General features: G+C 47.0%; 1 long non-coding RNA gene and 1 pseudogene across 2 annotated transcripts in view; both read right to left on the bottom strand.

Moving 5' to 3' along the window:
- Nucleotides 1-21,974, bottom strand: part of LOC141583197 (uncharacterized) — a 776,849-nt gene that overhangs the window by 707,027 nt on the left and 47,848 nt on the right. The gene's annotated exons all lie outside the window — the stretch shown is intronic.
- On the bottom strand, nucleotides 16,906-18,700 carry LOC141583202 (uncharacterized; annotated as a pseudogene).

Here is a 21,974-nt window from a genome sequence, read left to right as displayed (position 1 = left end):
CTTCATCTGTAGATTGGGGGCTGGCTAAAGGCTCCTGAGGGCCTCCCGCAGCTCTGCTGGTCTGTGCTTCCTGGCATCCGAAGTCCGGGAAGTAAAATGGAGGAGGGGCACACACCCGGTGCCACCCTGGGCTCCTGGCATCCGGGGAGGCCAGGCAGACCAGGAGCGCCCAGCTTGCCCTGTGGAGGGACAGGAAGCAATTAGGAGAGAGAGGAGGCCCAGGTGCCACTCCACTCTGGAGACCCCAATCCTCACATGTGAGGGCCATGCCCCATTCCTCAATGCACCCCCGCACCCCAGCTCCTAGCCCCTTATCTCCTGCCCCACAGCCGTATTTCACAGTCTCTCCTTCCAGAGATTGAATTTTCCCCAATTCTAGTACCGGGATCCGGCTTCCCCGTGCCTGCAGACCCGTCAAGTCCTTCAGGGTCACTGCAGCCCCCTGCTGACCTCAGCACCACCTGCCCCAGCACCCACTCCTGCTCCACCAAGACGGTCCCCCGCAGGCCCTGCCCTGTGTGCACGTGGCACCTCACGCCGACTCCCCACCTGTCTTCCTCCTCCTGATGCTGCAAGGCTCCTCCTGCCCAGGCAGCTGTGGGGCGCCCGGATTGGGAGCAGCGATTCTGCAAGCAGACTGCCCTGGCTCAGCCCCCTGCCTGCCTGTCACTGCACATGTGATGACCAAGCCTCCCTGGGCCTCTGCAAAGTCTCACGTGCAAAACAGGACCATCCACACCGCACCCACCTCACAGGATGGAAAGGACACATCAGCACAGCGCCAGCACACGGCCAGGTCTGCGGGGAGCCAGCCCTGGAGCCCACAGGTCTCACTGCTGTTGGATGCTCCCTTCTCGAAGGGGCTGCTGCTCTGAGTCTGGGCACTTTCACTTTGCCAGCAGCCACTCTGTGCCTCATCTCCAGTCAACTCTCCACATCAGGGGCTTTTCCTTCACTCCTTCTGTACCCGCCTCAACCCATCAGCATTCAGAAGGAGCCATATACAGAGAGAGGAGCACGATTAATGCCTGGCCATTTTCAATTGACTGGACGATGTCAGCTATGGGCGCCCCCAACGCCAGCCCTGACCCTAGAGCTCACATCCCTAGAGGGGCCAGGCACAGATCTCTCCTCCCGTCCTCACTTTGCCTTGAGTCCTGGGGGTGGCTCAGGGTTCATTGTGTTCCTTTTGCCCCTTTGAACCATCCTCTCCTGTGGAACCAGGGCTCCAACCTCGCCCTGAGTGACAGGCTGGGAGAGGTGAGTGTGGAGGACTGGAGATGAGGTCTGGGCCCCGAGGAGAAAAACGCTTCAGTGAGGCTGAGTGGGGCCGGCAGATCCCAGGGGCTGTGGCAGGAGAGGGGCCCATAGAGTATAGAGGGTGTGGCGATCCAGGACCAGCGTGATGCAGATCAGGGTTGCCACCTGCAGGGACCAGGCCCCCAAGGATGCCAGCACTGGAATTGAGGAGCCCAGGGCCTCCGGGGAATGAACCGGCGCTTGGGGGCTCCAGAGTGCAGAATCATCAGGACATGGAGCTGGGGCCAGTGTGCGGTCTCTACTCAACCTGACTCCTTTCACCCCTGTGTCACCTGTGAACCTTAGAAAGCCACCCTTCCCTAAGCAAGGCGGAGGTGAGAGGACCCCACGGATGATAGAGGGCCGGGGGCTCTCATGGAGGATTCTGAGGACATGGGTGCAAGGGCAGGCTCAGGAGCAGCGATGGCAGGAGTGAGGTGCTGGGAAGTCACCTTTGCACTCAGGCCCTTGAGACCCTGAATTCCATCTGCACCTTGGAATTACAGGAGGACAGAGTGGCCAGGGATGGCGGAGGGGTGGAAGGAGCAAGCTCCTGAGACCCCATCTCACTCCCTTCCACACAGTTCTTTACCCCCAGTCTGGGGGACCTTGACATCTCGAGGTCCTGGGTATCCCAGTGGGCCCTGAGGTCCACATGGACCTGGAAGAAATGTGTTTATATAGGGGCCTCAGGGTGTCGCTGAGGGGGCCTCGGGTTGGGAGAAATGGACGCCACAGTGCTGGAGTCTGGGCTGGGCTCCCGGGCACAGGAGTTTCGCACCACGTGGACACTCACTTACTCCTCTAGCATTTACTGAGCACCTACTGCGTGCTGCTGGGTCCTCAAAGCTGAGGCAGACCCACTGTCTGCAGTGACTGTGCTGTGCTCAGCAGGGGCATCTCCTCCCTGGCCCCCCACTGCCTGGGTGCTGGGGCTGCCCACTCATGCACCATCCTAGGATCCTGTATTCCAGCCCAGTATGCGCCACACGGGGGTGGGCTGGGCAGCAGAGCAGATGGGGGCAGAGTCCCTGCTCAGGGTTAGTGGGAGGGACTAGGGTGGCCATAGCCACTAATCAGGGATTCCGAGGGGAGGGCCTGGGCAGTGTAAAATGATGACAGCCTGGGACAGCTTCTTGTGTGCAGGGTGACAACAGGCCCTGGGGAATGCTGGGTGGGCAAGGGTGGGGGCTGGCTCATCCTCTGTCCCAGCCTTGGGTTGGGGGATTGCAGCCCCTATCCACCTCCTGGTGCTGATACCCCAGAGAGCCCCTCTGCATCTGCAGCCCCTGTAACTAATGGGGTCCTGGCCGGCCTGGATTCTGTGCTCTCCTGGCTCCCGAGCCTCTGGCATGGCTGTTGCCAGGGCGGCCACATCTGTCCTTGGGGCCAGCAGAAGCAGGCCCAGAAGTGTCCCCACCCACAAACCCCAGAGCAGGTGTGTCTCTGCACAGCCCAGCCCAGCCTATCAGGGATGGGTCCCAGGGAACAGGGCCCTCTCAGCCTCATCTGCCCAGCCTTGGGGGGCCTGGGCTGGGACTGGTATTGGGGTTCTTAGGCCTGTGGGCCGCAAACACCAGGTCCCCAGTGACCAGCCTGTGGCCAGGTTGGCCAAGCGCTCACTGCAGCCTGGGCCAAGAGTGGCCCTGTCCCACTGCCATACTCACCAGACCCTGTGAGACTGGTTGGGGGATCCCAGACAACATGCCTTGTCCAAGGACCCAGGAAGGGAGGAGTTTGATGCCCTTCAAGGAGCACAGAACATCCTCACTGTGGCCGCCAGGATGGGCAGCAGAGGGCCCCAGTGTCTGCAGTGCACAGCCGGGCACATGGCACTCCCTGCCCTTCCACGTGCCCCATCGTCGTCCAGGCTTGGCCAGGGGCCTGCCGAGTGCTACTCCCCTCCCCCGAGTCCCCAACACCTCCACTGTCCTCACTGACCTGTGAGCCGGCACCCACTCTCCACTGTGTCCTCACGCCATGGCCATGAGGGACATCTGAGCCAGGGCAGCCACTGGTGAATTGTTGTCAGCCGGGGAGCAGCTGCACCCCTAGGCCAGCTCCCAGTGGCCCACCCTGCACTTGGGGTGCCCGCAATGGGTGTGCAGCCCTGCCCGACTCAGCTCCATGCAGGGGGCTTTCCAGTTCCCTGGACATCTGTGGCCACAGCAGAGGACACCTGAGACTTTAAACTGGGGACCTGCCTTGGGGACCCTTCAGTCCCTTCCCAGGTTCTAGGCACAGTGCGGTCCCTCCTGCCTCCTCCCGGCTTCTGGGCCTTGGCACCCACGTCCCCCGACCCCAGGCTCCCTGCTGGGCCCATTGTCATCCCAGCATTGCCACCTTCAGCCCACACATATTCTTCCGGCTCTGAAACCCTCCCCTGCCCACACCAGGTCCCCAACTAGGGCCCAGGGCTCCCTCCCTTACTGATCCCAGGAACAGGAGAGCCCAGGTCAGGGACTACCCAGGGAAGCTGACTGAGCCCCCACTGCATAGAGAAGGAATGTGTTCCTGGCAATCTGCCGGGTTCTGGTCTGAGCCAGGCTGGACTGTCCAGGGCAGCTGCTCCTCCAGTTGGTCCTTGTCCTCGCCGACGTGTTTCCCAAATGCACATCTGCTCAGACTGTGATCTTATGTGAAGCTGGTGTCTCCGTGTTGGGGTATGTGATGGAGCTCCTCAGCCCAGCCGGCAACATCTGCAGCTTGCCCGTGAGAACCCTGACCACCTTGAACCCCAGGCCTCCCTGACCAAGTGTCAACTCCTGGAAGGATCCAGGGACTGCTGAGCACCAGAGATGGGCTCCTGGCCCCTCAGGCCCAGTGCCACTCTGGAAGCTTCTTCTGAACCCCAAGCCCCGAGTCCAGGGCTGCAGGCAAGGGCTTAGTGCTAAATGCAGACATTCAGGAAGCATCGCAAGTGTGGACCCCATCCACACTCGGCCCTTCCTGCATCCTACAGACAGTGGGACCCAAGCCTCCACCCCAGCATCGGCAGAAATCCCCAGCCCCTGGGACACCAGCTCTGTGCCCCTGTGGCACTGCCCTTGTCCCTCAGCCCCAGACGTAGGTCTGGAGGCCTGAGAACCACGTCAACCCCCAGCCTGATGCCTCTGCCCAGCCGTACTCAAGCTGGCCCACTGTGAGTGCAGGGTGCAGCCTCAGCTGCAGCTTGCCCCTCGCCTCCCTAGTCCATCTAAATGTGCATATTTGGGCCTTCTGCAGATTTAATATACATATTCAATAGCTGAATCTAGGCATGTAAGAGCTCAGTAATAATGTAGCCACATTAGTGTTGTATGTGGAAGGGTAAACGTTTACTGAGTGTGATTTCACACTCCAGAGAGAAAAAAATATATTCTTCCCTGGCAAAGGGGAAAAGATTCTCTTATCTTTTCAAAGTCATTAGAGTCTACCCTTAGATACAGAAAAATCCTAGGTGGAATAACACACAGACTGAGCATCCTAATCCAAAATACTGAAATCTGAAATGACCAAAATCTGAAACGTTTGAAGTGCTGGCATAATACCATACGTGGAAAATTCCACCTCTGACCTTAGGTGATGGGTCACAGTCAAAATGCAGTCAGATTTGTGCTTTATGCAAAAATTATTTAAAATAATATGTCCAGGTAGTTTCAGGGTATTTGTATAAGGTGTACACAAAACGTAAATGACCTTTCTGTTTAGACTTGGATCACATCCCCAACATAACTCATTTTATATATATATATATATATATATATATATATATATATATATATATATTCAAATATTTCAAACTCTAAAAAATAAAAAAAAATCCATAGCACTTTTGGTCCCAAGGTAAGGGATCCTTAGCCTGTTTTAAACTTTAATAGCTGTGGCCATTTTAATAGGAATTAATCATAAAATTGTTACAGATTTAACAGGGGGTTAAAAATCTTATTTTTTAGGGTGAAGGAAGAAGAGAACAATTTAGAACAGGGGGTTCAGACTTCATCAGGTAACTTTCACAGGGCAGGGTAATATGAACAACATGAAGCTTTGAGGAAAGTGTAACACATTAAATGCTTCGTAATTTGAACTAAGGTTTCTCCTAAATAGTTTACATTTATTTATCTATAATATTACTTTTGTTTTCCTTTAAAAAAAATCTAGGAAGGTAGCTATGACAATTTTACATGTGTGGAAACTGTGGCCTGATTAGGAGTTCATCAGTATGCCCAGGGTCACACAGCGAGGAGAAGGCAGAATGGGGTTTTGAATCGAGTTACGACTGACCAGACAGAATGTACTTTAAAAAATTGTTCCTCAAAATCCTTTCATGAAGATTACGTGGACTAATATTTAACAGGTGGGCATCAAGTAAGGAAAACTAGCATTGCTGGATGATTTCTACACTAAAACTATGCTAATATGGTAGAATATACACTGATCTAGTATAGGCACTTTGGGAGGCTGAGACGGGCGGATTGCCTGAGCTCAGCCTCGGCAAGATGGTGAAACCCCGTCCCTACTAAAATATAAAAAATCAGTTGGGCTGGTGGTCGGGTCTGCAATCCCAGCTACCCAGGAGGCTGAGGCATGACAATTGCTTGAACTCGCTTGAGTTTGGGAGGAGGCGGTTGCAGTGAGCCAAGATCGGGCCACTGCACCCCCAACCTGGACAACAAAGCCAAACTTTGTCTCAAATAAATAAATAAATAAATAAATAATAAACCATAGGGAAACTTCCGTCGCCAGAGAACTGCTCGGGGTCCCGAGTGTGGGCAGCACAGGGAGGTGCCGCGCTCCTGCAAGGGCTGCACAGTCCACAGTGGCGCAGAGCGCAGGGAGTCGTGGGTGCTGCCATCGACTGAGAGCCGGCGGGGGTACGGGGGACAGGATCTCCGATGCCTCCGGGTGCCCTCAGTGCTGGGCAGAAGCTCCTCCTGGCTAAGATTCAGTTGGGAGCGTGGAGCCAGCAGCCTCTAGGCCCACGCTCCCTCCAGAGGCAGCCTGGCAGCGGATCCGGAACCTGGCTTCCGCCTGCGGCGTCCAGATGCGGAAAGCAGGGAGCCTGAACCCAAAACTGCGATCAGAGAATCGAGGACTGTGTATGAAGAGTTTCTCTCGCGTCCTGAGTGTTCTCCTGTAGAAAGAGTGGAGGTGCGGCGAGCTCACACACAAGATGCTCTCAGGAGACCCGGAGTTCCCTTTGTGCCTGTGAAAGGAAAATTTCTTGAGCCCCCCAAATCACTCAGTTAAACTTTAGCTGGGGATTGCTTAGGGCAAACCTGCCTCCCATTCTATTTAAAGTCACTCGTCTGCTCGCTGAAATAGATGCGTATCTGATTTGCCTCCTTTGGAAGGGTATTGGTGCTGAGCAGCTCCAAGGCGTGGGGCAGGGAACCGTTCAGGACGGAGGGCAGATGCAGGCCAGGGCGGCGTCCAGGAGCGGCCAGGCAGGTGCTGCTGTGTGGTCCGCGGCACCGGGGGCAGTGGGGGCTTGGGTACCTCCAGGTCATGCTTGCGTTTCTCCAGGGCGCTCTCAGGCACAGGGTCTCCAGGGGACACCGCTGAGAGTGGTCTGTCAGAGCGTCCAGAAGGCATGTTGGGCATACAGCATCTGTTGGGGGAAGGCTTGCACCTGCCACACCAAAGGCTCCGTCTGTGACTGTGACTGTGGCGGGAGCTGCGGTGGTGCGCTCCGAGCAACTGGAGGCTGCCGGGACTCTGGCAGCGGTCAGTGGTGCTGTGGGTGACGTATCTGCTGCGGCTGCTGGGGCGGGACCTGGGAGGCGGCAGGCTGCAGCTACTGCATTGGTGGCTCTGTATTGACACTGGGCCCGCAAAGCCTGCTGCTGCTGCTGCTGCTGCTGCTGCTCCTGTTGCTGCTGTAGCCGCAGCTGTGCCCTGTGCTCCTGCAGCAGCATGAGACTGCTGCTGTGTCTGTTGCTGCTTTTGACGATTCACTGTAATTGGACGCTGCTGCTGTCGCAGCACCTGCACCGCTGCCTGGAACTGCTGCTGCTGCGCATCACTCTGCTGAGCCTGGAACCGCTGCGGCTGTAGCGCCGCCTGCTGGACGCAACGTTGCTGCTGCTGTGCCACCCATGGAGTGGCAGCCGGGTCTGAAGACCTGCCTTAGGCACCACAGTCATGCCAAGGGGCCTCCCCGAGGTTCCCCGGGCAGCTGCCCGAGAGGAGCATCGGCTGCCCAACAGCGCCAAGGCCGCCCACCGGCTGTCCCGTCCGGGGAGGCCAATTCCCGTGGCTCCTGCAGCCGGCCAGCGTGGCAGGCTCTGGAGAGCGTTCCTAGGATCACTGACGGAAACTTGAGGTTTCTTGTCAGGAATGTCTGGAAAATACATGATGAGCCTCACCACGAGAGAACAGTATCGGTCCCGGGTTTTGGCCTTCGGGGACACATGGCTCTGCATTTCCTTGCTGGATGTGCTGCAGGCCATGCCAGCTTTCCTCCTGGCATCCTCGGTTCTACTGACCAGCTCCTGCTGGTCGGACATGTATGTACCAGACTTTCTTTATCCATCCAACCAATGATGGACACAGGTCAATCCTTAATCTGGGTTACTGTGAATAGTGCTGCAGTGAACATGGGAGTACAGATGTCTTCAATGTACCGATTTCCTTTACTTGGGGTATATACCCAGCCGTGGGATTGCTGGATCCCACTGTTTTTACATTGTTGAGGAAGCTCCAAACTGTTCTCCATAGTGGTTGCACTAATTACATTCCCACCAACAGTGTACAAGGCTTTCCTTTTCTGCACACCCTCGATAGCATTCACTATTCCCTAGCGTTTGGGTAAAATCCATTTTAACGAGAGTGAGATGCTATCTCATTGTAGTTTTGCCTTTTTAAAAATATACATAATTAGTGACACTGAGGATATTTTCACACACCCGTTCGCCACTTGTATGTCATCTTTTGGAACATGTCTCTTTAGATCTTTTGCCCATTTTAAATTGGATTGTGGTTTTCTTACTACTGGATTGTTTGAGCACCTTATATATTCTGGTTATTAGTACTTGTCAGATGTGCAGTTTGCAAGTATTTTTTCCCATTCTATGGGTTGTTTCTTCACTTGGTTGTTTCTTTTGCTGCGCAGAAGCCTTTTCACTTTATGTAATGCTATTTGTCTGCTTTAATTTGATTACCTATGCTTTTGAGATCTTACACAAAGAATCTTTATGCAGACCAATGTCGTAGAGCATTTCCCCAGCGTTTTCTTCTGGTAATTTTATAGTGTCAGGTATTAGATTTTAGTCTTTAATCCATTTTTCTGTGGTTTTTTATTTGGTGAGAAACTATCTATAATAGTTTCATTTTTTGCCTATGGATACTCCATTTTCCCAGGACCATTTATGTAAGACATGATCCTTTCTCCAATGTATGTTCTTGCACCTTTGTCAATAATGAGTTCACTGTAATTATGCAGATTTAGTTTTTGGTTTTCTATTCTGCTCCATCAGTCTATGTGTCTGTTTTTATGCCAGTACCATGCTGTTTTGGTTATTATGGCTTTGTTGTATAACTTGAAGTCAGGCAGTGTGATGCCTCCAACTTTGTTCTTTTTGCTCATGATTTCTTTGGCTATTCTGGGTCTTTTGTTGCTTCATATACATTTTAGAATTATTTTTTCTGTTTCTGTAAAGAACACCATTGGTAGTTTGATAAGGATTGCATTGGCCTTGTAGATTGCACTAGGTACTATGGAAATTTTATTGGTCTTTTGTATTTTTTTGGTCTCAATTTCATTTTTTTGTTTTAATTTTTTTTTTTCAGATGAAGTCTTGCTCTGTCACCCAACTTGGAGTGCAATGGCACAATCTCAGCCCACTGTAACCTCTGCCTCCTGGGTTCAAGCAATTCTCCTCCCTCAGCCTCCCAAGTTGCTGGGATTACAGGCTCCAGCCGCCATGCCCAGCTAGTTTTTGTATTTATAGTAGATACTGGATTTTGCCATATTGGGCAGGCTGGTCTCAAACTTCTGACCTCAGGTGACCTGCCTGCCTCGGCCTCCCAAAGTGCTGAGATTACCAGCATCAGCCACCACGTGTGGCCTCTGCTCTGGTCTTTGTTGCTTTTCTTCTACAAATTTGGGGTTTGTTTTGCTTTTGCTTTGCTATTTCTCTAAGATGCAACATTAGGTTGTTTATTGGAAGTTTTTCTACTTTTTTATGTAGGTGTTTATTACAAATAAACTTCCCCCTTCATACTGCTTTTGTCATATCCCATAGAAAAACATATTTAATGTAATTTCATGTTTTAAAAAAATGTTTTGTGTCCTACCATACGGTCAATCTTTGAGACTGTTGTATGTGCTGGGGAGAAAGATGTGTATTCTGAAGCTGTTGGGCAAAATATTCTGTAAATATGTATTAGGTTCATTTAGTCTATGGTGTAGACTAAGTCTGATGCTTCTTTGTTGATTTTTTATTTAGATAATCTGTTCAGTGCTGAAAGTGGGTGCTAAAGTTCCAGCTATTATTTTATTGGGGTTTGTCTCTCTAATAATGTTTGCTTTATATATCTGAGTGCTCCAATGCTGGGTACATATATATTTATAATAGTTATATTCTCTTAAAGAATTGATGATTATATAATAAACTTTATTGCCTCTTTTTACAGTTTTTGTCTTGAAATCTACTTTGTCTCCTATAAGTGTAGCTCCTCCTGCTCTTTCTTGGTTTCCATTTGCATGGAATAGCTTTTCCAATCCCTTTATTTTCAATCTCGATGTGTCTTTATAGGTGAAGTGCGTTTCTTGTAGGAAGCCTATAGTTGGCTCTTACTTGTTAATTTGTTCAGCTACCCTTTTTTAGAAGATTGTTTAGGAACAGCAAGAAGATTGTTAAAAATATGTACATGTTTGGCTGGGTGCAGTTGTTCAAGCTTCTAATCCCAGAACTTTGGGAGGCTGAGGTTGGCAGACCATGAGGTCAGTAGACTGAGACCATCCTAGCTAACACGGTGAAACCTAGTCTCCACTAAAAATACAACAAAATTAACTGGGCATGTTGACACATGTCTGTAGTCCCAGCTACTCTGGAGGCTGAGGCAGGAGAATCGCTTGAACCCAGGAAGCAGAGGTTGCAGTGAGCCAAGATCTGGCCACCGCACTCCAGCATGGGTGACAGAGCAAGACTGTCTCAAAAAAATGCATGTACAGCTGCTTTTTCTTCCTGCAAATATTTTTTATCTGAGATTAGTTGAATCCATGGGTATGAAACCCATGGATATGAAGATTCAATTGTGATTCAAATGGGAAAATGAGACGAGAGTCCTCATGGTATTATTGTTAAACAAGCAGTGCTCTCAATCATTCCCAATTACTTAGACAAGCTTAAATCCTGGGAAGAGGGTCAATGTGGGGATGCGTTCTGAGTCACTTATATAAGCTGATTAATGAAGAAGCACATTCTGAATCTCTTCCTGTCTCTGTCATTCTATCTCTCTCAAAGATTCCATGATGATAATATACGAAAGACACTTAGTATCTACGCTATTATTCTACACTCCCTGCCTCCAAACTCACCTGTGAAGTTTTCTTAGACAACTATGAATAGGTTTTATCTAAGATTGATTAATCAATCAAAGTGGACTTCAACTGTCAACTCCCAAAATTATCATTCATTGAATTAGTCCTTTTAGATTTAACATCAAAACTCTTCCTTTCAATAAATTGAATGTAAATAATGTCTTAATTTAGAAACTTTTCCATAGTCAATTCAGATGATCAGAGAGAACACTTTCACATTCTGAAATAGTATTTAAACTATAATAGCAAGAATTCATAAAGAACTAATAAATTATCTTCTAAAATAACAAAAAAGTGAAGACATGCTTTAGGTTTTCTGTGCTCAACTAGAAAATTCAGAAATGCAGTTAATGGAAGTGTAGCCCCCAATTCTTCTTCCTTCCTTCCTTCCTTCCTTCCTTCCCTCCTTTTTTGTTGCAACCTTGCTGCAACCTCCAGCTTTCAGATTTAAGCAATTCTCCTGCCTAAGCCTCCCAATTAGCTGGTATTACAAGCACCCACCACCATGCCAGGATAATTTTTTCATGTTTTCAGCAGAGACGGTTTTCCACCATTTTGGCCAGGCTAGTTTCTAACTCCTGACCTCAAGAGATCTCCCAGCCTCGGCCTCCCAAAGTACTAGGACTACAAGCATGAGCCAGCACACTAGGCCAGTTAGATTTATTTTTAACAGCTTTCAAGTGTAGTCTGCAAACTGAAAATTGTGAAGAGACAGCAAATAGGACTTTTCCAACAAGAATTTTCAAAGCAATTCAACATTTTAAAATTTTACTGTGGTGAACATAATAACCATTACTACATTCCCACATTTCAATGAACATTTTAGGTATTTGATGGGTTCTATCACTGCATGAAACCCTGGAAAGATATCTTTTCATACCTAAAAAATCCAACAATACAGAAAAAAAAATCAAATAGCAAGGGTACAAAAATGCTGTTCCAAATAAAAGACACTTTATCTTGATTCGATGTAAAATCACTAGGACAGCTACTTGTTTGCTTAGAAAAGACCCAAGCATGCTGTCAGGTAAATTTAAAGTATTTTTAAGAGAAAAAGTAAGCATGATGGGTTTACTGTAAATTTGATACTCACAAGACTACTATGAATGGTGTCTTTTTAGAAGCTCTGTCGATAACCAGATTAGAAGTAACTCCTGGTGCTCCAAAGCCCAAAAGCCAGAAATCCAGTGGGTCCTCACTGAAGGAGAGGTCCGTGGATGGGCATCCTTTTAGTGTGTAAGGGCCCACACAAGACCACACCCACTTCCTGAAACTGATTAGATTGCACAGGAAGGGGTAAATTGGCTGATTAGATTATATAGTACAGAAAACCACACTTGGGGGCTCAAAGCTCAACAGACAAGTTTGGGATGCAAGAAAGTTGACTTTACACAACTTGTTCAAAGAAATATTTCATGTAAAACAATTATTTCATTAAATATGTTTTTATTTTGCACATGCTAACTTTTATTTATTTTTGAGACAGTGTCTCATTCTGTTGCTCTGGTTGGAGTGCAATGGTTGAATCTTGGCTCACTGCAACCTCCCCCTACCTGGTTCAAGTAATTCTTCTGCTGCCTCAGCCTACCAAGTAGCTGAGATTACAGGTGCCCATCATTACACCCAGCTAATTTATGTATTTTTAGGAGAGAAAGGATTTAACCATGTTGGTCAGGTTGGTCTGGAACTCCTGACCTCAGCTGATCCTCCCACCTCAGCCTCCCAAAGTGCTGGGATTACAGGCATGAGCCACCGTGCCCAGCCACATGCTAACTTTTAAAATTTTATTTCTTACTGTGAGTTTTAAAATTATAATTGCTTAAGTGCCTAGCCATTATTTAACAGAATATGTCCAAAGATAAAACATTAACTGGGATTACAACACATCTGTACTGTGTAACTCCCTTGTTTAAAAAAGTGTTGGAGGAACTCAATTGTGTTTCAAATAATTGTATATATAATGCTTAGTGGAATTAGTTGTATTAAGCTTTTTTTCTTATTTTTACTATTTTATGACCATTTCATAATGATTGTTTTATATAAAAATAAAATCTTTTTTCAATTCATACACCTTTTTGAATAATTTCACTACAGATACTTTACATATATGTACACAAATATCTAAAGCAATGTATGTATTCATATTTTTAAAATTATATAATAGTTATTTACAGAATAATAATCATTATTGTTACCTTTTTTTGAGACGGAGTCTCCCTCTGTCACCCAGGCTGGAGTGCAATGGCATGATCTCAGCTCACTGTAACTTCTGCCTCCCAGATTCAAGCAATTCTCCTGCCTCAGCCTCCCAAGCGGCTGGGGTTACAGGTGTCTGCCACCATTCCTGGCTAAGTTTTGTAATTTTAGTAGAGATGGGGGTTTCACCATGTTGGCCAAGCTGGTCTCAAATTGCTGACCTCAGGTGATCTATCTGCCTCCAACTCCCAAAGTGCTGGAATTTCAGGCCTTAGCCAAGGCACCCAGATGCTATTTACAGAATAATTACATGCATAATTATCTTTAATAGTGTATAAAAGATATTTTTAACACAGTCGCCATACTAGCAGATTTTGTTGTTGTTTACCATGATTTAATAAATCACCAATGTTTACACATACTTGTATTAACAGATTATCTAAAGTTTGCGGATTTCGGTCATTTCTATAAACTAAAAATTAACAAACCTTGCTAGAAACTGAAAAAGTAAAAATCTAAATAAAAGTCACCATTTACATATTAACAGACATTAAAACAATTATAAACCTTATAAAAGCATGTCCTAGTAAAAGATGCAGTGGCTGTCTTTTTAATCAATCCATGGCATTGCAAATTAGTATGTTTTCTGAGGTGTCATTTGATCAGCATTATGCTTCAAAAGATAGATCCAAAAAAGTTAGAAAAGGTAATCATAGATACATATATGCAGAGTCTTCCATAAATGTTGTTTTTTGAAAACTGCTCCAAACACTTCTTAAAATGTTGTATATTATCTACCTAAGTGTAGAGAAGAAAGGCTTTCTACTACTCTCACTTTTCAGGAAAAATTCAATGCTGTGTCGTGTAGAATGCCCTGAATTAGACAGAAATAAACAATGAGCATTTATGAGATGCATAAAAAAGAATGAGCAATAATTGCAAACTTTAGTGCTAGAGGTTGAAAAAGTTACCATCTATTATACTATAACTGTGTCATCACGCAGAATAGGTAAGAGAGAAAAAGCAGTATTTCATTACCTAACTAAAATATACTGTCATTCAAATGAAAACATCAGACATTTATTAATTACAAATTATATGCTACAAGCTGTTCTAAGTACTAGCTTACTTAATTCTTACAGCAACCCCATGAGATAAATAATATTTCATACTAATTTAAAGATTAATAAATGTAAGAACAGGAAACTTTAATAATTTGAATAGTTATATTCAAATTAAGTAGGGTTTGAACCCAGGCAGTCTGTCTCTGAAAACTGTTTTTCTCTCAGTGATATTAAATATGTTGCCAAAGTATGTTCCTAAGCCTCAGAACTGCATACAATATTTTGCGGGAAATGCTTCTTGCATGCTGGCAGAATTGATTGGAAGTTTACACAGCTTTCAAGTATTGTGCAGGTTTTGGTGCATTTTATAGAATAATAATATTCACCTTGTCCCACATCTATAACACTGTCCAACTCTCTATCAATGACATCACAAAAAGTCTGTTCGTATGTTCAGCCAAACCCCGTAACAAAGGCATTGTGCAATTCCTACAATGCAGTGTAGCTCGTCTGTTCAAAGCCCAGAATGTCTCAGAGGAGCTCGTGTGTGCACTTCTCTGGTTACTCACAAAATGAGTGTCTACTATGGACTCTCCATATTGATAGGGATTGGAGCCAAAATAGTAACAAACCTACATGTTCTGCACATGAGTCCCGAAAATTAAATTTTTTAAAAAATTTAAAAAATGAAAACTCAATCCTTAAGGAGCTCATGGTCTAGTAGGTGATACAAAGGAAGGGACAGTCATCCTGAAAGTTTTCCTAAGAGAAGTAACACCTAAATTGAAATCCAACAGATGAGGGTAGTCTTATCTTTTCTGAGGGTAAAGTTTACATGACAGCAGTTGCCATGAGAAAAGATTTTAGGACCTGGAAGAGTGGCTCATGCCTATAATTCCAGCACTTTGGGAGGCCTGGATAGATAGACTAGTCAAGCCGAGAAGTTCAAGACCAGCCTGGGCAACCTGGTGAAACTCCATCTCCACAAAACACACACACACACACACACACACACACACACACACACACACACAAATTAGACAGGCATGATGGTGCACGCCTGTAATCTCACCTACTTGGGAGTCTTAAATTGGATGATTGCCTGAGCCCAGATGACAGAGGTTGCACTGAGCTGGGGTTGTGCCACTGACTCTAGTCTGGGCGACAGAGTCAGACTGTTTTTCACACACACACACACACACACACACACACACACACTTGTTCTGTTCTCTTGCTGGGTTGAAGCCCTTCTATTTCATCTAGGCCCGAATGCTTTCTGAAATACAAACGTGCCTATATTCCTACCTGCTTAACCTTATTACGGGATTTTGATAAACTACAAGAAAGTAGTTACACTCCTCTGGATGTCTTCCAAAACTTATTTGAAGTATTTGATGCTCAATATATAAATTGTTCTTCCCTCAAATCCCTTGGATTTTATTTTATTTATTTATTTTTTGAGGCAGAGTTTCGCTCCTTACCCAGGCTGGAGTGCAATGGCGCGATCTTGGCTCACCGCAACCTCCGCTTCCTGGGTTCAGGCAATTCTCCTGCCTCAGCCTCCTGAGTAGCTGGGATTACAGGCACGCGCCACCATGCCCAGCTAATTTTTTGTATTTTTAGTAGAGACGGGGTTTCATCATGTTGACCACGATGGTCTCAATCTCTTGACCTCATGATCTACCCACCTCGGCCTCCCAAAGTGCTGGGATTACAGGCGTGAGCTACTGCGCCCCTTGGATTTTAATAAGAGTGAGTTATTTATATTTCTTTAACTTGCCACAATCAACCATACTTCTATTATTTTTATGTAATATGATTACCCTGTTAGTAGAAATATAAATGAAATCACTTTAAAACAGTAAGTGGCATTGCTCAGTAGAATTGACAATCCACAAATTTTATAACCCAGATATTCCACCTATCGGAAGATGCTGTCAGGAAAGAGAATCTCTTGATTATTTGCATGAGCAGACATGCTCACAAAACCAAAATACAAAAATAAATCCAATGTACAACAGCAAAAAATGAATAAATTTATTATGCACCATTTATCCAAACTTGGGTTATCCACTCGCTCTTGATTTTTTACATAAATAGATCTAGACCTTTTAAATATATATATATATATATATATATATATATATATATATATATATATATAATATAGTGAAGTGTTAAGATGTCAGTCTTTTTGAGTAGAAGACATTGGAGAGAATTCCAAAAACGTGCTTCCAGTCTGCTTTGGAAATGACATCTCCGGTATCTGGTATGCAGGGGTACACCAGTTCCCAGATTCTGTAGTTAAGGCTGCTGCTATAGCACTCACTTCTTCAAGTTCATGGTGACCAGGAGACCTCAGCAGCCAAGAGCTTCTTCTGATACTGGCCTTTTTTCAAATTTGCAGTGGAGCACCTCAGAGATGACATTTGTACCTAAACAGCTTTACAAGTGGCCCAGAACGCAAGTTTCCAGGGAGTCCTGAAGTGTGGATTGAAACCAAGTTTTTTTTTTTTTTTTTTTTTTTCCTTTGTAAGCGGTGTATTTTAAATGACTTTCAAGATACACATATTTTTTTCCTTTAAAAAAGTCTGCTGTAGCAGTTTTGTTCCTGAATTTTGCTGGTCATCCTGATGGTCCCGAGCCCCCAAACTCTGGGTTGTGGAGGCAGCCGAGGCGGAGGCTGGGGGGCCCACACGGCCTGTCCTGGCGGTGCTCGCAGCACTGGCGGAGCAGCTGGGCCCCATCTTGCCACAGCTCACGCATGGCCAGCATGTGAGCGAAAACGTCCATTTATTTCAAAGCAGTAATAATTTAAAATTATGAAAACCTTTCCGCCACTGAACGCTTAGAAGGTGCGGTCAGACAGCGAGGCCAGGGAGGCCGCGGTGCCCCGGCAGGGGCCGTATGGCGCAGGCCTTCCCAAGCCAGGGGGCCCGTGGGCCGGGCTCGGGTCTCGCCCCGGTACAGGCCGGGCCCGCGGTGCCGACCAGCCAGGAGCGGCGCCGCCGGGGCACACGGTCTGCGAGGGCCACGTGGCGCCGGCCGGGGGTGGGGGGCAGAGGCCCCGCACTTTCCCCGGAGCCTCGGGTCCCCCGGGCGGGGGTGGGTGCGGACCGGGGTGGGCGCCGGCAGACGCGGGCTCAGGAGCTCCTTGCGGCGTTCTGGTTGCCGGGCGAGCCGGAGGCGGAGGAGGACGCGGAGACGCTCAGCCCCGCCAGGCCCGGGGCGTTCGTGGCCGAGTTCTGTCCCGTGAGGCTTTTCCGGCAGCCGGGGCAGCCGCCGTGCTTGGCGGGGACAGCGGCGAGGGCGGGAGAAGGGGCAGGTCGGGGCGGGCGCGCGGGCGGGCACCCCCTGCTCCCGCCAGGGCACCCCGCGGCCTCGCGGACCCGGGGGTGCAGGGCAGCCGCCGCCCGCGCCGGCCCGGCGCACGGTCGTCCTCGCACACGGGCGCTCCCGCCCGGAGCCCGGTGCCCCTCGGGGCCGGGGCGGCGGGCAGGGCCTGGGTCTTCTCCGTCCGCCGGTGGGGGCCGCGTTCTCAGACGGATTGAGCGGCCGCGTGAGGACGGCGTCCGGGCCGCGGGCCGCGGGGTCGGAGGGCGGAGCTCCCCAGGGACCCGGGCCGGGGACGGCGGCGGGCGCGATGTCCGTCGGCGCCGGGCGACCCCCTCCAGCGTGGGGGCGCCTTCGTGTCGGCCGGTGGCCCGCCGCGGGGGGAGGCGGCGCGGGGCCCCGGGGGCGGGTGCCGGGACTCGGGCTCTCGCTCCCCCCGGCGCTCGGGGTCCCTGCCGTCGTCAGCCTGCGCCCCCGGAGGGAGCGTGGGGGTCTCGACGCCGCCGTCAACGATGCCGAGAGCGAACTGTCTGCGGCCCTGCGGACCTGAGGTCCTGGTCCACGTTCTCCAAAGGCAGCCGGTTCCAGCGGTTCCAGTCCGTGAGGGCTGCGGAGGGGGCAGAACCATCCTCTGTGCCCCTGGTCTCTCCTGGAAGCTCCTCGATGAAACCAGACTCGCGTCTTGGGCAGATATAATCCGGCAGGCATGGGACGATCTCCACGGAGCAGCAGTGGCAGAAGCACCGTCCGGGCTGTGGCGACGCCTCGCCATGGCCTACTCTGTGCCACCCACCCCCAGTACTTCAAGTCCAGGAAAGTAGACGTATGAGCCACAAAAGGCTGGATTACCAATAACTACACATGTTCTCTCGCAGTAATAAAGTTCTAGCCCAGACACTTTTTAGAGTGATTGTGCTTAACGAAGAGTAGAGTTGATGAATGAAGATTCTGTGTATTGACTTAAAGGAAAAAATAAGTCCTTTGCTTCCTCTTTTTCAGAAAATTTCTGATGGGTGTTCACCGATTTGTCTCTCTCTTTCTCAAGTCGTTGAGTCTCCAGAGACAGCTTATACATCTCCAGGGCCATTTCCACATCATCTGGGCTTGGCAGGCGCTGCATGAGCTTTCTGCCTGTGAGCACCTGCTCGCAGCCTTCAGACACCGCCCAGCCACATCCGGGCACTTCTGGGTACCAGGTACCAGGTTCTTCCCTCTGAGCAAGTGATACTTTTCGGACTGACCAAAAGTTTTTCATGTGCAGCACCACAGCAACTTTCAACATTCAGTGAGGGCAAGATGTGGGGGGACTCTTCATTGGCTTCTCAAACTTCACCCTGGAAACAATGGCAATTCCTTATATGTGCTCATCACATATGATTTAGACTTCTCCTTACACTTTACTAGACAATATTTCATTGCTCAAATTCTATCATAATTAATCATTCTTTATATTAACTTTCCTTATTCACATTATTATGTATTTTCTTTGTCTTGATGGTCCATGAATCTTATTTTCATTTGAATAAATGCTATCTATCTATCTGAACACTTAAAAACCTGTGGAAAAAAATCAAGTACCATAAAAATATACATGGCATGATTGAATTTATGAAAAATAGTAAACTACATAAAACACAAACATAAAACATGTAAATAATATAGCCATGTATGATAAAATCATAAAGAATAACAGGAAATAAACATAACAATTCAAGAAAGTGAAAAAGCACAACTGTCGTGAATACATAGGGGACCCAAAGATATTGAAAATATTATTTTCTTAATATAGCTAGTAGGTTCACAAATGTTCACTTCATTACTATTTTTCTCTACCTTGTGTGTTATATGATAGTGTTTTATATAAAATACTTTTAATAAAAAATTATTTCTTATGCTATACAGTGATTACATTTACTAAAAGTGTAATTTAATTAGTTTCTCAACCATGTGCTGAGCTAGTGATCCTCTGAGCCCTGAGGGGCCAGGCAGGGTGTGAGGCCTTGGAGCAGTTGTGCATGTTCCCCAGTGCGCTCTAGGACACACTGATGCTTTCCTATGTGTGAAGTGACATGAACAGATTAGACTTGATTCCCTGATAATGCCAGATGAGGGTTTTACCATATTTACCCATTCCCCTTGGATGTTTTACTGAGTTTGATTCTTCCATTTCAGAATAACCTTGCCTAAATATTATTTTTTTATTTTTAGTCCATAACAAGGAAATAAAAGAACAATATATACACAGATAAATATATGAAAACTCACATGACTGTATATAATGTCTAGCTTTATTTCTAATATAGTCCTTTAAACTTCACCAATATACCCATCATAAGTCTTTCTGAATGATATACCACAAAAATCTCTATGGATTCTCTAAAGAACCCTCTCAGGCTGCTTCTTTCAAAGCCTCTGCAGCTGCCTGCACTGTGAAGGCTGCAACAGCAGTCTTTCTCTTCACTTCTCCCTTAGTTTTGCAAAGATCCACTTTGGTTTCAATATCAAACAGAGCATCAGAAATTCCTGAAAATGACTCCCTTGAATACTTGCTGTGGCTGCTTGGAGCATGGATGACATGCCTGTTGATAAAACAGTATGGTCTTTATTAGTTACCTAAATGTTACAGAAGAGAAACACAAGAGCATGCTACCATTTTAACATTGAATATTTCTAATTTAACAATTTGAACAAGTCACTTGTCAACTGAACTTCCACATTCAATCATCTCTAAAGACTAGTCTGGCCAGGGAAGGTAGTACAAGCCTGTAATCCCAGCCGCTTGGGAGCCAGAGGTGGGCTGATCACAAGGTCAGGGGTGCGAGACTAGCCTGGAAAGCATGATGAAACTCCGACTACTAAAATTACAAAAAGTTAGCCAGGCATGGTGGCGCATGCCTGTAGACCCAGCTACTCAGGAGGAGGGAGAATTGCTTGAACCCGGCAGGCAGAGGTTGCAGTGAGCTGATTATGCCACTGAACTCCAGCCTGACCTATAGAGAGAGACTGTCTCAAAAAAAAAAAAAAAATGATAGTCTATGAAATACATATTAATTAATTATATTTTCACTTTGAGCAAAAACTTAAAGTGGTAAGTGGTTCAGTGCTACAACAGTAACAATATAGAAAACACAGCAATCATTCTTGATAAGAGTATTTAGTTACAATTTTCCAAATTCTTCAAAATAAATTACACACAGTTTGTATTAGTATTTCACAGAGAAGAAAACTGAGGTCTGAGAAATCAAGTGACTGAAGTATCTGTCTCAAGGCACATTACAAATAAGTCCTGATTTTTTAATGCATTATGATAAGTTATAGCACAACAGTGATCATTAAAGTCTTGTTTGTGATTAGCCAAAATTTTTTTTGTTCTTTTTTAAAAAGTCACACTATCATGTTAGAATATGTGACATAAAACATGAAGAATCATCAGAAACAATTTTGTAATGTTTCACATGACCACGGCAGAAGAATATTTTACAGTAGGAGCTAAGATAGTTCATGCAATAGACCGGGAAGAGAAGAACAAACTCTGACGTAAATAAATAAGCTCCAGAGCAGTGGCTCATGCTTTTAATCTCATAAATTTGGGAGGCTGAGGTGGGAGGACTGCTTGAGGCCAGGAGTTGGAGACCATCCTGGGCAACATAGGGACACCCTATCTGGACAAATAAAAGTACAAATGTTAGCTGAGCATTGTGGCACGTGACTAGTCCTAGTGATTTTGGAGCCTGAGGTGGGAAGATTGATTGAGCACAGGTGTTTGAGGCTGCAGTGAGCTAAGATTCCACCACTGACCTCCAGCTTGGGAGACAGTGTGAGAACCTGTAGCTTAAGAACAACAACAGGCCGGGCACGGTGGCTCAGCCTGTAATCCCAGCACTTTGGGAGGCCGAGGCGGGTGGATCACGAGGTCAAGAGATCGAGACCATCCTGGTCAACATGGTGAAACCCCGTCTCTACTAAAAATACAAAAAATCAGCTGGGCGTGGTGGCGCGTGCCTGTAATTCCAGCTACTCAGGAGGCTGAGGCAGGAGAATTGCCTGAACCCAGGAGGCGGAGGTTGCGGTGAGCCGAGATAGCGCCATTGCACTCCAGCCTGGGTAACAAGAGCGAAACTCCGTCTCAAAAAAAAAAAAAAAAAAAGAACAACAAAGTAAGTGGGGCAATGGGTAAGTTAAAAATATGCTGCCATTGCCCAGCCAATCAAACTTTCTAAAACATCCTCTTATTCCTGAGCCCAACTCTTTGATAATCCCTGGACAGAAAGACAGAGTCATTTCTGGCTGTCCAATGACCTAACCCCTTCTGCGATACATATAAGATCAACCTGGAGATGGTCAATGTTTGGTAGAAAAAATTGTGATAGTCAAGATGTAGGAGGAAAAGCACCTCTAAATACCAAACATAGAAAAAATATATATATATGTTTATTATATACATTACATATAGAAGGATTTACTGGGTTTTGTGTATACATAAACAAAAATACATTTAAAATAGGAAAGGGGCCAGAATTATACACATAAGAATATAATCCTTTTATGATTTTTCT

The sequence above is a fragment of the Saimiri boliviensis genome (assembly GCF_048565385.1).
Source record: "Saimiri boliviensis isolate mSaiBol1 chromosome 19 unlocalized genomic scaffold, mSaiBol1.pri SUPER_19_unloc_1, whole genome shotgun sequence".
In the NCBI taxonomy this organism is placed as follows: domain Eukaryota; kingdom Metazoa; phylum Chordata; class Mammalia; order Primates; family Cebidae; genus Saimiri; species Saimiri boliviensis.
The sequence above is the reverse complement of the archived record's forward strand: the minus strand, read 5'-3'. Positions and strand labels throughout refer to the sequence as shown.